Below are 11999 nucleotides of genomic sequence, written 5' to 3'. Positions count from 1 at the left end.
TGCAGCATATGTGCGCTCGCCTTTTCATGGCTTGCCGGCGAGGCCCCGCTGCCTCTGCCTCGCCAGGCAGCGTTACTCACCGCCTTCCGCAGGGATTCTCCCCAGGAGCTCGTTCTCACGATCCCAAAGTCTCAAGTATGGAGCCGGGGGGGGGATGGTCCCAAAGTGACCGAGTCAGAGGAGCGTCTCGGCTCCCAGAAGCATTTGGTGCTCTCCGAGCTGCAGGGAGATGCTACGACCAAACACCTTGTGGCAAATAGAAAGCTCCTGACTGTCACCAGTCTTCTGACATCACATGACCTCTTGATCCCCATTTTGGGGAATAAAGGGGTTCCCTTTGTGCTATTTCTGCTATGGGTGCAAGAGGGCCGTGCTGGGGTACCAGAGGAATCTGCTACAGCTTTGGGGGGGGTCTATGGGAGACCATGGGGAGATGAATCATAGAACAGTATGAGTTGGAAGGGACCTTAAAGATCATCTAGATCCAACTCCCCCTGCCATGGGCAGGGACACCTTCCACTACACCAGGCTGCCCAAAGCCTCATCCAACCTGGCCTTGAACAACCCCAGGGATGGGGCAGCCACAACTTCTCTGGGCCATCAGAGTGACCTTCTCCGAGTGCTTTCTCTCTGCCTTCCCCATCCCCAAGGGCAATGTTAGACCCAAACAACATCGTTCACCCTCCCAAAGTGCCAAAGCCCTGCGTGGATGATGGGCTTTAGGTGCCCCCCGAGCACAGGCAGGCTGAGCCGCCTCTGCCCGATGGGGCCATGGGAGGTTCCCGTGAGCTGGGCTCTTCAATTTTTCAAGCTGGCCTTGAATAATTCAGCTTTGATTTAGCTGGCTCGAGGTTGGTGAGCTCTGATGCTCCTTGGGTTTCCGCTTGACCCACTTTAACAGCCAGGAAAACCTGCCAGGCGCGATGCTCTGACCATGACATGGTCCAGACATCCAGCGGACGTCCAGGAGGGACATCCCACACACGCAGCCCCATCTCAGGGTCTTCTGCTTCACCCCCATATCCAATGACACAGGCCACAGAGCATCCTTCACCCAAACCACAGCTTTTTAGCTGTATTTTTGCCTTCTCCCCTTTTCCTGCCTCTCCCTGCTGTCCCACGGCTCCCAGCACGAGTGGGTTCATCCTAGCGCCGTTTGCTGGATTATGAGGAGGGATTTGCTCAGCTCCGTGGACCAGCTAACACCCTGCAGCCACCTCGCCACGGTTCCTTGCTATGCAGAGCCTCACCTCACTTTCTTGGAGCCCAGTCGAACACTGATTAATCCCACCAGGCGGAATAAGACGCTGCTGATTCATTTGGCTCAGAGACGTCAGATTAGGATGGCCTCCAGAAATCCGCTGGATCGTGGTTTTTTCCTTGCCCTTCCAGCAGAGTCAGGTTTTATTAAGCATTGCTGTTGCAGAGGTGAGAGGAAGGAGAGACCTTTCAGGTGTCTCCATCCCACCACACTGTCAAAACCCACGGCTTTAAACCCTCAGGGACGGGGGGAAGCAGCTGTCCCTGCTGTCCCATCCGGGTGGGCACAGCCACTTGCCACCCCTTGGTTAAGGAATGTCAAACCCCAGCTCCTTAACCAAACCATGCTCACCATGCCCAGGTGCCCTGGGCTTTCTGTGCCCAATGGCAAGTCCCCCCACATCAGCCGGGGCGGGTGACACCGTACCTGTGATTGCCAAGCAGGGGGATACCAGGCAAAGGGATGAAACATCTGAGCCCCCCGCTTCCCACCCTGCCATGCTCAGTGCTCCCAGGAGCACTGTGCATCCATCTCTTCCGCTTCACGGGAAGTGGAGACCGTTCATTGAGCCTGCAATCCCCTCTTGGAAAAACTCCTTTAAATAACATCGCAGCCTTCGCATCCTTCCCCGGGGTCTGCTCCCAACGCCGGCCGAGCGTGCTGTGCCGCCGCTGGGAACGTCCTCGGCCGCGCCGGCTGCGCATGGAGATGGGGGGGATTAACCAGGGATGTTGTTGCTTGGCCGGAGTCACACTTGGGGGATTATCAGGGCCTGTGAGAAGCAGGGAGCAGCCAGGGAATTTGTTCAATGCAACTGGAGGGGTTTGTCGCAATCCGATTGCAGGCGAACAAAAATCCCCAGTGCTGGCGGGAGCTTGGCGCTGGAGGCCACGGGGATTAACTGGGTTTTCCCCAAGCTATGCAACAGGACTGTGGTGGGAGGAGGACTCGCTCTAAGCCCGAAGCCCTGGCTTTAAACATGCCAGGGAGATGCAGAGGCTGAGCTGAGCATCAGCTTTGGGGCACCCAGCCCTTGTCCCAAGGCCAAGGACCAACTTCTTCCATGTGGATGCCCCAATTCTCCTGCGAGGGGTTACTCTGTGCATCTCTCCCTCCCCAGATCACCTAAACCAGCCTGGGAGAGCTGAAGAAACCCAGAGAAGATACCCACAGCCTTCGCATTCCCCCCCACACCCTGTTTGTTGGAAGAGATTTGCATCCATCACTAATTAATCCAAGATGAGCTGCTAATTCAGCTCCTTGATTGCAACTTTGCATAATTGCTGCGCGCAGAAGCAGACCGGCAGGATGGGATAAAAAAGGAGACGATCAGTGGTGGGTGCAGATGAAACAACAGGCAGGAAGGGGCAGTTCAGCTCACTCCGGCTCACTGGGATATTGAAAGATCCAGATTGAGAAAAGAGACTTTTCTCTGGAAGGAGAAAATGGTGACAGTCACCCTTGCATGGGCTTTTTTTGCCCCCCATGCTGGGCTCACAAAGGGCCTCGCCAGCAGCCACTAAGCTTGAGCCCCTCTGGCGATGGGGAAACCATGAGTTACAGGCAACGCAGCCCCACTGGCTCTTCCCATCACATACCACATGCTGCCCTCCTCCCCAGGGTTCCTTTTTTCCAGTGTCCAAGCAGTTGTCTGTAGGTTTCAGAGTGAACGCTCCACCAAGGTGAGCGGGGCGAACGCATCCCCCAGAATCAGTGCTCCAGGCTTCTCCCCCACCCACTGGATACATTAGATCCCCCGCAATCATGAAGGCTGTTAAACTCTCCCCAAAACAAGCCCAGGAGGTCAGCAAGCCAGGCCTGCCAACAAGGCACTACCTCCTCAGAAAGCAACCCAGCGGTGCAAGGGCGGGTGGGCAGCATTGGCCACCGCCTGAGCTGACTGGGCTAAGCCCCCAGCAGCCCAGTTAGCAGGAAAAATTCACTTTTCCTGCCAGTGATGCACAAAACCATTCTTACAGGGCTCCGAGAGGCGGGTGGGCACCCAGGGGCGACGCAGCCAGTGCCATGCGGGCAGGCGACGTGCAAGCAAACTGATACCGAGATTGGCTCTTGGGTTATTTTGCCATCCTCCTCCTCCTCCTCCGCTCACATCCCACCTACAGCCATTTCCCCCCACCAGTCGAACACCTCCACGCACCCCGAAAGGGGAGCGACGGGGCAGCAAACAGCAGCAGACGGCTCAGCCCCGCGCTCCCTATTCACGTTTCACCCTGCAAAAGAAAAGAACTACTTTCAGCTCCAGCCTTTTCTCTAGAAAAATGCAGCTCCCAGCCCGGGGGCCCCTTCCCCAGCCCCACAGCAAGGGCTGAAAGGGGGCTTGGGCTGCAGGGTTGGCCCCACCACCCCTCTTAATCAGCCAGGGCATGCATGAAGCCTAATGCCGTCGCGAAGATTTCGGCACTATTGACACACACGGCGCGTTAAACGCCTTACGGGGATTTGCATAAGCTTGGGGAGGGAGGAAGAGCGCGGAGAAAAGTGTCGACAATGGGAAAGTAAATGCATTAAAGTGCTTAGGAAGGAAGAAAAAAAAAATCTGATAAAGGAATAAACCAGTTAAGGGAATATATTACTCGTAGCCCTGTTATTCAAATCCTGCCTTATAGGAAATCCTCTTAAAGCGATCACCTGATTGTGTGTTAAATTCCTAATTGAATAATAAAAGAATTATGTATTTATTCCATAAAAGCATAAAGATGGGAGCCCACGCGGATGTTCGCTTGGGCTGAGGGGAAGCTGGCAGCAGAGATGTGGGGAAAGGGGTCCTGGGGCAGCAGCACCATCCAGTAGGGATGGAATGGGATGGAATATTTGGGGTCGAGGAAGGAATATTTGGAGCAGGGAAGGATACCTGGAACAGGGAAGGCTGCGGCACCAAGCAGCTTTGAGGGCAGCAGAAGAAAGCTTTGCTGGGAGGAGTTGGGAAGCAATGGTTTCCCAGGGGGAAGGAGAAGGACCTGATGGATCTCCAGGGCTCCTCCAGCCCTGGTTGCTGCACAGGGCTCACAAAGGATGGGAACGCACCAAAGGGGACTGCAGGGAGCACAGCAACTGCAACCGCTGGGATTTGGGGGGGTTACAGCAGCCCCTGAAGCTGCTGGGGAGCAAGGGGGTGAGGACAAGTCCTTCTTTGGGGTAACCCCACTGCTGACACAGGTCCTTGGGAGAGGCATGGCTCCCACTCACCGCCCCCCAGTTTTCCCAGCCAGGGCAGAGGGTGATGCCAGCACAGCCTCTCCTGCCTGCTGCTGCCCTTCCCCCCCACCTCTACACTGTAAATAAGATGAAAAAAAAAAAAAAGGAAAAAAATTTAAAAAAGCATCACCTGGCACTCAAGAGGTGAGGGAGAGCAGTGGGACTGACATGCACCAAACCCACAGCGTGCACTGGGGAGGGGGGTGGTGAGAAAAAGAAACAGAAGAGCTAAAAATAGCCCTGGGAGCTGCTTTCTTCCCGGAGATCATTTTTCTACCCGAACGTTTCATTTCATAAACAGGATTATTTATTTATTTCTCTCCCTCTTTACTCCACTTTTTTTTTTTCCCTACTCAATGCTACCACTTTACCCATCCCCACATCTCTTTTAAAAGCAAGCTAAAAAAAAGACCCCACCACACCAAAAAACAAAACCCACTCAAAACCAAGGGAAAAAAAAACATAATAAAACCCCAAACCCAACCCCCTTGCTGGCTCCAGCGAAGGTTTGCGTTGCTACAGCTCTTTATAAGTAATTGAATATCCCAGAGTGCATCTGCTAATGCAAACTCCAATATAAATAAGCGGCAGCGGTGAGCTTGGGGAGGGCAGAGGCAGCAGCTGAGAAAACAAAGCGAGCAGAGCCCAGCAAAACCCGGCCTTGGCCAAGCTCAGGAGCTGCCAGAGGCTTTTTATGAGGCAGAATTGGATTGTCGGGGCTGGGATGAGGTCCTGCTCCTGGGCAAGCGCGGGAGCTGTCGGGGAGCAGGGTTTGCAGGGAGGTGGTTATTGAGTTGTCCTCGCCGCAGCGCGCTTTCCAGAGCCAAGCTTTTGCACAGCAGTGGGGTGCAAAGCCCCCCGATTCCCAGGGGACACCCCTGCCCCCCTTAGCCCGGCAGGTCCCCCCATGGCCAGCCCAGCTCGTGGTTTTGCATCTTCAGTAACACCCGTACCGCCTTGATTCAGCACCCTCCAGCAGCAGCCAGGGAAATCACCAATGACAGGAGCAGTTAATCTGAGCCTGCAGAGGCCATCTTTCCGTGCACACTGTTTTGTTTCCAAATAGACTTTTAATAACTAATTTCAGATGGTAAAGAGAAAGAGCTGCACCCTGACCTCTTGAAATGCAAATTGCCTTTCGCCCTGGGAGAGATGAAATGCTGTTTCCTATCTGAAATGTTAAAGAGGAGCAAGATAACGTCTCCCGGCTCCGCTTCCCTGCTTTCATTTTCAAAATTGTTTTCGGGTGAGAAGAGATGCTTTCTGTGATCTTGCTGTGCTTGTTGCCCATACAGAGCACATGTAGGGCACTGAAGGGCTGGGGGGGTCCCTGGGGCACCTAGAGCAGAGACCCCCGTACCCCAACAGTGCACAGGGAGGGGCCACAGCACAGATTTTGTATTTCACTACAAACCAAACGTGCTCCAGACTTCGGACAACAGCAGAGGTTGTGGGGACTGGTGAAGCCCAGAGCTTCACCCCCTCCTGCCAGGACTCAATTTTGGGGCCCAATTTCAAAAGCTGAAACACGATTTGCTCAGGGGGACACGGCAAAGCAGTGGTAAAGTCAGGCAGAATCTCCCCCCAGCTCAAAGACACAGCTAAACCCACCATACAGCTCTGCTATGGACTTCTCCCCTCCCAGTCCCCCCAGCCTGGCCCAGCTGCAGATAGCTCCTTCTCCAGCCTCCCAGCACCTTTGCATGCACAGCAGCCAAGAACTCCCACCGTTTTGGCTCAGTAGCTGGCTAAGGGCAAACACAGATTATTATTTTTTTTAAAATTATTTTTTTTCTTAATATCTTATTCTGCTCTGACTCACAGCACCAGTGCAGAGAAGGTGTCCTGAGCACGCAGCAAAGGTGCTGCAGAGCTCCACTGCAGAAGTGGGCAGAGAGATGCTCCGAGAGGAAAAACCACAAGGAGCAGGGATGCGCGGGGTCGGAAGGCTGGGATGCTGCCAGGGAAGGAGCAGGGATGCTCCGGGGGGTGGAAAGGTTGGGATGCTGCTGGGGAAGAGAGGAAGGAACACGGACGCTCCGGGGTGGGAAGGGCGGGATGCTGCGGCGGGGCCCCGCACCCCCATCTAGCGGCTGCGCGGCCGCAGAGCGCGGCCCCCCGGTCCCCTCCCCACCACCTTCCGCCGGGATATCGCTCCGACTGCCCTCCACGGGTAAAAAGTTATCAGCCCTGACCGGGAGCTGCCGAGAATCCAGACGGTGAAGTGCCAGGAAGGGTTTGGGAAGGAGGGGGAGGCAGCGCTGAGGCCCCCATCAGCCGGGGATGCCAGCAGGTACATGCCACGCTGGCACCCAAAGGTGACAGTCTGTTCCCACCACGTAGGCAAGGCAGGTCCGTTCCCCTGTGTCACTCGGTGCCCCCAGCATAGCCCCGGACCTGGATCTCTGCAAAGACGTGCGTGTCTCTCCCAGGGCCCTCCTTGCCCTGGCAAAATACTATCCAGAATATCAAAATCCATCAAAAGCCTCCAGCATATTTTATGGCCTTACCTGGACTTCACAATCTCTGAACTCTTTATTATGATCTGTAACTTTGTAAAACTCATTGCTAAAAACACCCCCAAACATAACAAGATGCTGGAACCACAGGCACCGGATTCCCTCAGCTCCAGCAGAAAGCCTTCATTAGCTCACCACTAATTAGCTAAAGAAGTCTCTGCCAAGGACCCTGCAGAATCACATCCAAACCCTCTGCTGAGACCTGTCTGGGGCCAGGTTCGATGCAGCACACTCAGGGACAGAGGAGCATTCAGCCAGGAGCAGGTGCTGCAGCACGACATCCCACCCAAAAAGGAGCAGGATGGGAGCAGCACTGGTGCTCACCTCTGCCTGCTGCTCCCCCAGCACCACCCCAGCATCTGCTTTCTACCTGCTGGCTCTAAAAACCAGCATGCTGCATCAAAGCAGGTCTGCTGCAAACCAACAAGGCCAAGATCAGCTCCGCTCCTGGTAGCGCACGCGGCACAGCCACAGCCCAATCACACCAGAATTGTGCTCTTGCTCCGAGATATTTTATCCTGGAGTCCTGGTGCAGCAAACTGCCTCTGTGCCTGATCACTTGGCAGACCACCGCAGCACAGCTAAACTCAAAAACCTCCTCACTACAAAGAGAAGGCACATTGGGGAGGAACACCAGCACAAGTCCATGTCCACCCTTGTAAGAGGATAAATAATTGGAGACGAGATTTTAGTCCCTTCCCTGGGAATTCAGGCTTAATGGCCAGACTCAGACAGACACAAGACTGACAATTTGAATGCAACAGTGGCTGCCTGGTTCAGGGCTGGGTTTGACCCATTATTTACAATTTTTCCCATGCTTAATAGAGAATATTCTGCTCTGCTCTCCTAGGGCAGGAGCAGAGGGGCAGTTGGACCTCCTGAAACACCAATGGGTCTGGATGACCACAGCCACCCAGTGCACGGCAGACGGAGGAGTTGCTGGCATCACCATCATGGCCAGAAGCTGTTGCTACTTACTGAATCCACTGGCAGCTTCTCAGATCCTCAGTTTGCTCCAGGCAGAAGATGGGAAACATCACCAGCAGCCGAATGAAGTTCAGAAACGCTCATCTGAGCCAACACAGCCGATTTTGCCTGAAGCAACTGGAGGTGCACAAATGGCACCGACAGGACAGCATTGCCCTCCAGAGCTAGATCAGGAGAGGACACATCGCAGCTTCACAGCTAAGGCCCTGGTACAAAACAGTCACGCAGGAGAACAAGGAGAGTCTCATCATCACGTGCTCCACCTTTGCTAGCAAGAGCAGAAAGGCTTTTTCTCCTCATCCACTCCAATCAGTGTTTATCGTGGCTTTGCAAACTGAAGGTCACATACAGAAACAGGAGATGCCTCCTGACCCATCTGCACAGGCTCGTTCCACATCTTCCTCCTGGGCTTGAAGCCGAGAAGCAACAAGCTCAGAGTGACAGCACAGTGAGCAGGATGTGTATTTGAAGGTACTGCTTCCGATACAACCCGTAAGAGAAAGAATAAAGGAATTTATCTGAACTCACCTGAGGAACAGGAGAAAAACCACGAGCACAAGTCCCTTAAGAACACCTTTAAGGAGGAACAAGAGGGAAAAATTAACATTTGCAACCAAAATGTGCCAGGAGAAACTCAGCTTGTCCTTTCCCAGTCCCTCCAAAACTCGAGCTGACGGTGTTTTCCGAGAGCAGCTGAGCACTTATCGCTGCTGGCGTTTTGGTTCGGGCCACAGGGTACAGAACACACGTGGGTCGGCCTGATCTTATCCAGCCCCATCTCCAAGCAGCAAACAAAATGAAGAAGACACAGAATACTTATCACAACACAGATTTAATTTCTTAGGCAGTTATAAAATTACAAAGAGCGATGGGGTAGCAGTGAGAGCCAGACACTTGGTGAGGCGGAATGTTAGATTTTTTCCCACTTATCCACAGATATCGAACAGAGTACGTGAGCACTGCAGGACGCAGGGTTTTACCCAGGTGAGGAAGCAAATGCGAGAGCAAATAGATCCAGGTAGACAAAGGGTTGAGGCAACACCCCATGGAAACTCCGAGCTACAGGTTCAGGAACAACTCCCTACTCCTGAGAAACAAGTCGGACACGTGCGAGGGCGGCGCAGGGGGAGCCACGTACAGATCGCTGCAGCTGTATGGTCAAAGCCACAGCTCCCAGACACCTGCAACGAGCACACCTACAGCTATTTGCAAGCCAGAATAAAAACTTCTTTTTTTTTTTCTCCCCCCAAGGCAGTGTAAGATGAGATTTGCCAATCTGAAGCGTGTTAAAACGAAGGCATGTTATGGTTAGAAAAATAGGAATTTGCTGAATTCCTTTGGTTGCGCATGAATCTGAAAGGATTTATTTACAGTCAGAGCCGTGCTTTCTTCACTGCAAGCCTTTCACAGTGCAGCGTAGATTCCAGAAAAAACAAAGGCCTGCTCTGCACATGTGGAGAAGACACTGCCTTGCTCTCAGATGTTAACAGGTTAAATCAAGGTGACAGGCAGTCAGGGCACCCGGAGCACAGAACAAAACTTTCCAAATCTCTGCAGTGATTAATCCCCACCAACGCTCTGGACAGACTCCTGTCGCTCTGCAAACAGCAGCAGAGCATCTGCACACACAAGTGCTACACCGAATGGCTCAGCGACCTGCAAGGAACGAAATTACATCGTCTTACTGCATGTTGCTTTGGTGCTAATGCCATCATTAGGGCCAAGAGCACAGCATGGGATGGAATAGAGAGTGCTCTGCTGATCAGCTTCTCGGGGCTCTCAGCTAACGCACCCACTGAGCTGGTGGCTCTTCTCAGTTCGTTCCTCCCTTTTTACTATTACGCTTAGGTGAGGCATGTGTTTCCTCTGTGGAGACATACCTGTCACTGTACTAAGAGCCTTCTCAGATCTTTATTTGCATTCAGACTCCCAAAGCCACCCCCTCTACCCACACCCCTGTAGAAACAGGCCCAAGAAACTCACTTGTGTAGGACCTGGAGCAGCCAAGGTACATGAACACATCTGATCTCGGCACTCTCACAAATGTCTTGCTGAATAGGGCCACAGAAGAAACAGCTTTTACCAACCTCTTTATGGTTTTTACTTCCTCCTCCACTGCCAGGCCCAGCCTCTTAACTGCTAGATTTGTATCTACCACTTGTATTTTGGAAATAGTGACATAAGAAGAGTCCAGAGCAGATAAAAAGCTTTCTGCCTCAGAACTTGCAATACAAAGTAGGGTAAACAGATGTCGAGACAGCAGCAGAGTATGTACCCTTGTGACCTATTTGCACATCAAGAGAAACAGCTCCTTCCCTAAGGTACTCACTGGGAACAGATCCCACTGCAATCTAAAACCTGAGTTTAGGATTCCGAGTTTTTAAGTGTTCCCCCCTCCCCAGCTTTGGTTGTTTCAGTTGTCTATCTCTGCCCTAAGCCTCTACAGAGTTAAAAAGCTATCCAGAAGTGCAGTCTGTATCTAGAGACACACACTGTCCCAGAACAAACACTGACCAAGGAAGGTCAGTCTATAACAAGAGGCGCTGTATAGGTGTTTCCATATTGTATTACTAGAAGCCCACAGCCACAGCACAGGGATAGAGCCTCCTTGGCTTACCCTGGGGAATCCAGGGCTGTTGGACCATAGAATAGAAGTGTTTAGACACCACCTGATCCACAGTGCAATCATATGCTCCATACTCAGGTGAGGATGCAGCTGCAAACAGCATTTCTGGTATGTTTAAGAAAAAAAATAAATATACATCTTTGTGTCACTGGGATGAAACCCCAGTTTGAGAGGCTTCTAACTTTGGTAGCAAACCACAACAGGGTGGTTACTGAGGGCCCAAGGCCCATCAGAGGAAATGGTTTTAGTCATATTTTATCTGAGAAAGGCTTTATATCCTCATGCAATGAACTTAAAGACAAACTACTGTCACCACCCTTAAATACACTGCCAGTGAGGATCAGAAATCACCTGCTCCACCCTACTAGCTCCATGCTGGTCACTAACCTCAGAATATTAATACCTTTGCTCTCTAAAAAGATCTTCCCAGTTACAACAGCAACAGATAGATGCTTTAACTGGCTTCCTAGCTTCTACTTAAGAGTGAACCAAGCAGGGCATAGCGATTCAACAGTCCAGGTGTGGCTCAGGAACATGCTACAGCACATGGAAGACACAAACAGTGAATATGGGATCTCCAACTCACCTGTGGAAGATAACGTGTAAATGTTAAGAAGGGGGTAAAATCAATACAATAAATTTTAGCAGTAAAAGTTATTAATTACATTAAGGGGTATATCTTAGTATGTAACATGGCCTTTGTTACACTCAAGAGTTGTAAGACTTGTGTGCTTAGCAGACCTGTGCTGCTTACATGTGTTTACTGCTAACTTTACTTGTTGAGTCCACGCCAAGCCTCCAAGTACGTTATCAGGAATGTTACCAGCTTTAGCCTGGAACAAGCAGACATCTGACAGCTCCTGGGCGGTTCAGTTTGCCAGCAAAGCTCACTGAGCTTATGTTTACTTTGAGACTCATATTTTACTCTGCAGTTACGAGCTCCACAGCAAAGCTGATAGCACTTGCAGTAAAAAAAATTAATTCCAGACCACGGAATTTAGTTGTCAGCCAGAGCTTAAAGTCAAGAGACTATCTGAGATTTCAGCATGGCTCAGTGGATTGCTTTGGATGTGCTGGGTTCTGGAGAGGACATCACAAGCCACTCCAGCCAACTACTTAGGACAATCCAGGGCTTTCAGTGAATAAACAAGCCTGATCCCTTCTCTTTCCACATGTGCTCGTGTGAGAACATCTTCCACGTACACAGACTAACAGTAGCCTCACCAGTACAGGCAGCTCTCTTGGCAGTGGCTACCACCATCTTCTGCACTTTTAGAGAACGGGGAAGTCCACCTGCCCACACAGGGCTTTGGGGACAAAGACCACTGCCTGCTATTGCTTGAGAGACGCCTTGTTAACAACACCACATCCTAAAAGCACATCACTGTCT

This window comes from Tauraco erythrolophus, chromosome 17 (assembly GCF_009769465.1).
Source record: "Tauraco erythrolophus isolate bTauEry1 chromosome 17, bTauEry1.pri, whole genome shotgun sequence".
In the NCBI taxonomy this organism is placed as follows: Eukaryota; Metazoa; Chordata; class Aves; order Musophagiformes; family Musophagidae; genus Tauraco; species Tauraco erythrolophus.
Note: the sequence above shows the minus strand (reverse complement) of the source record.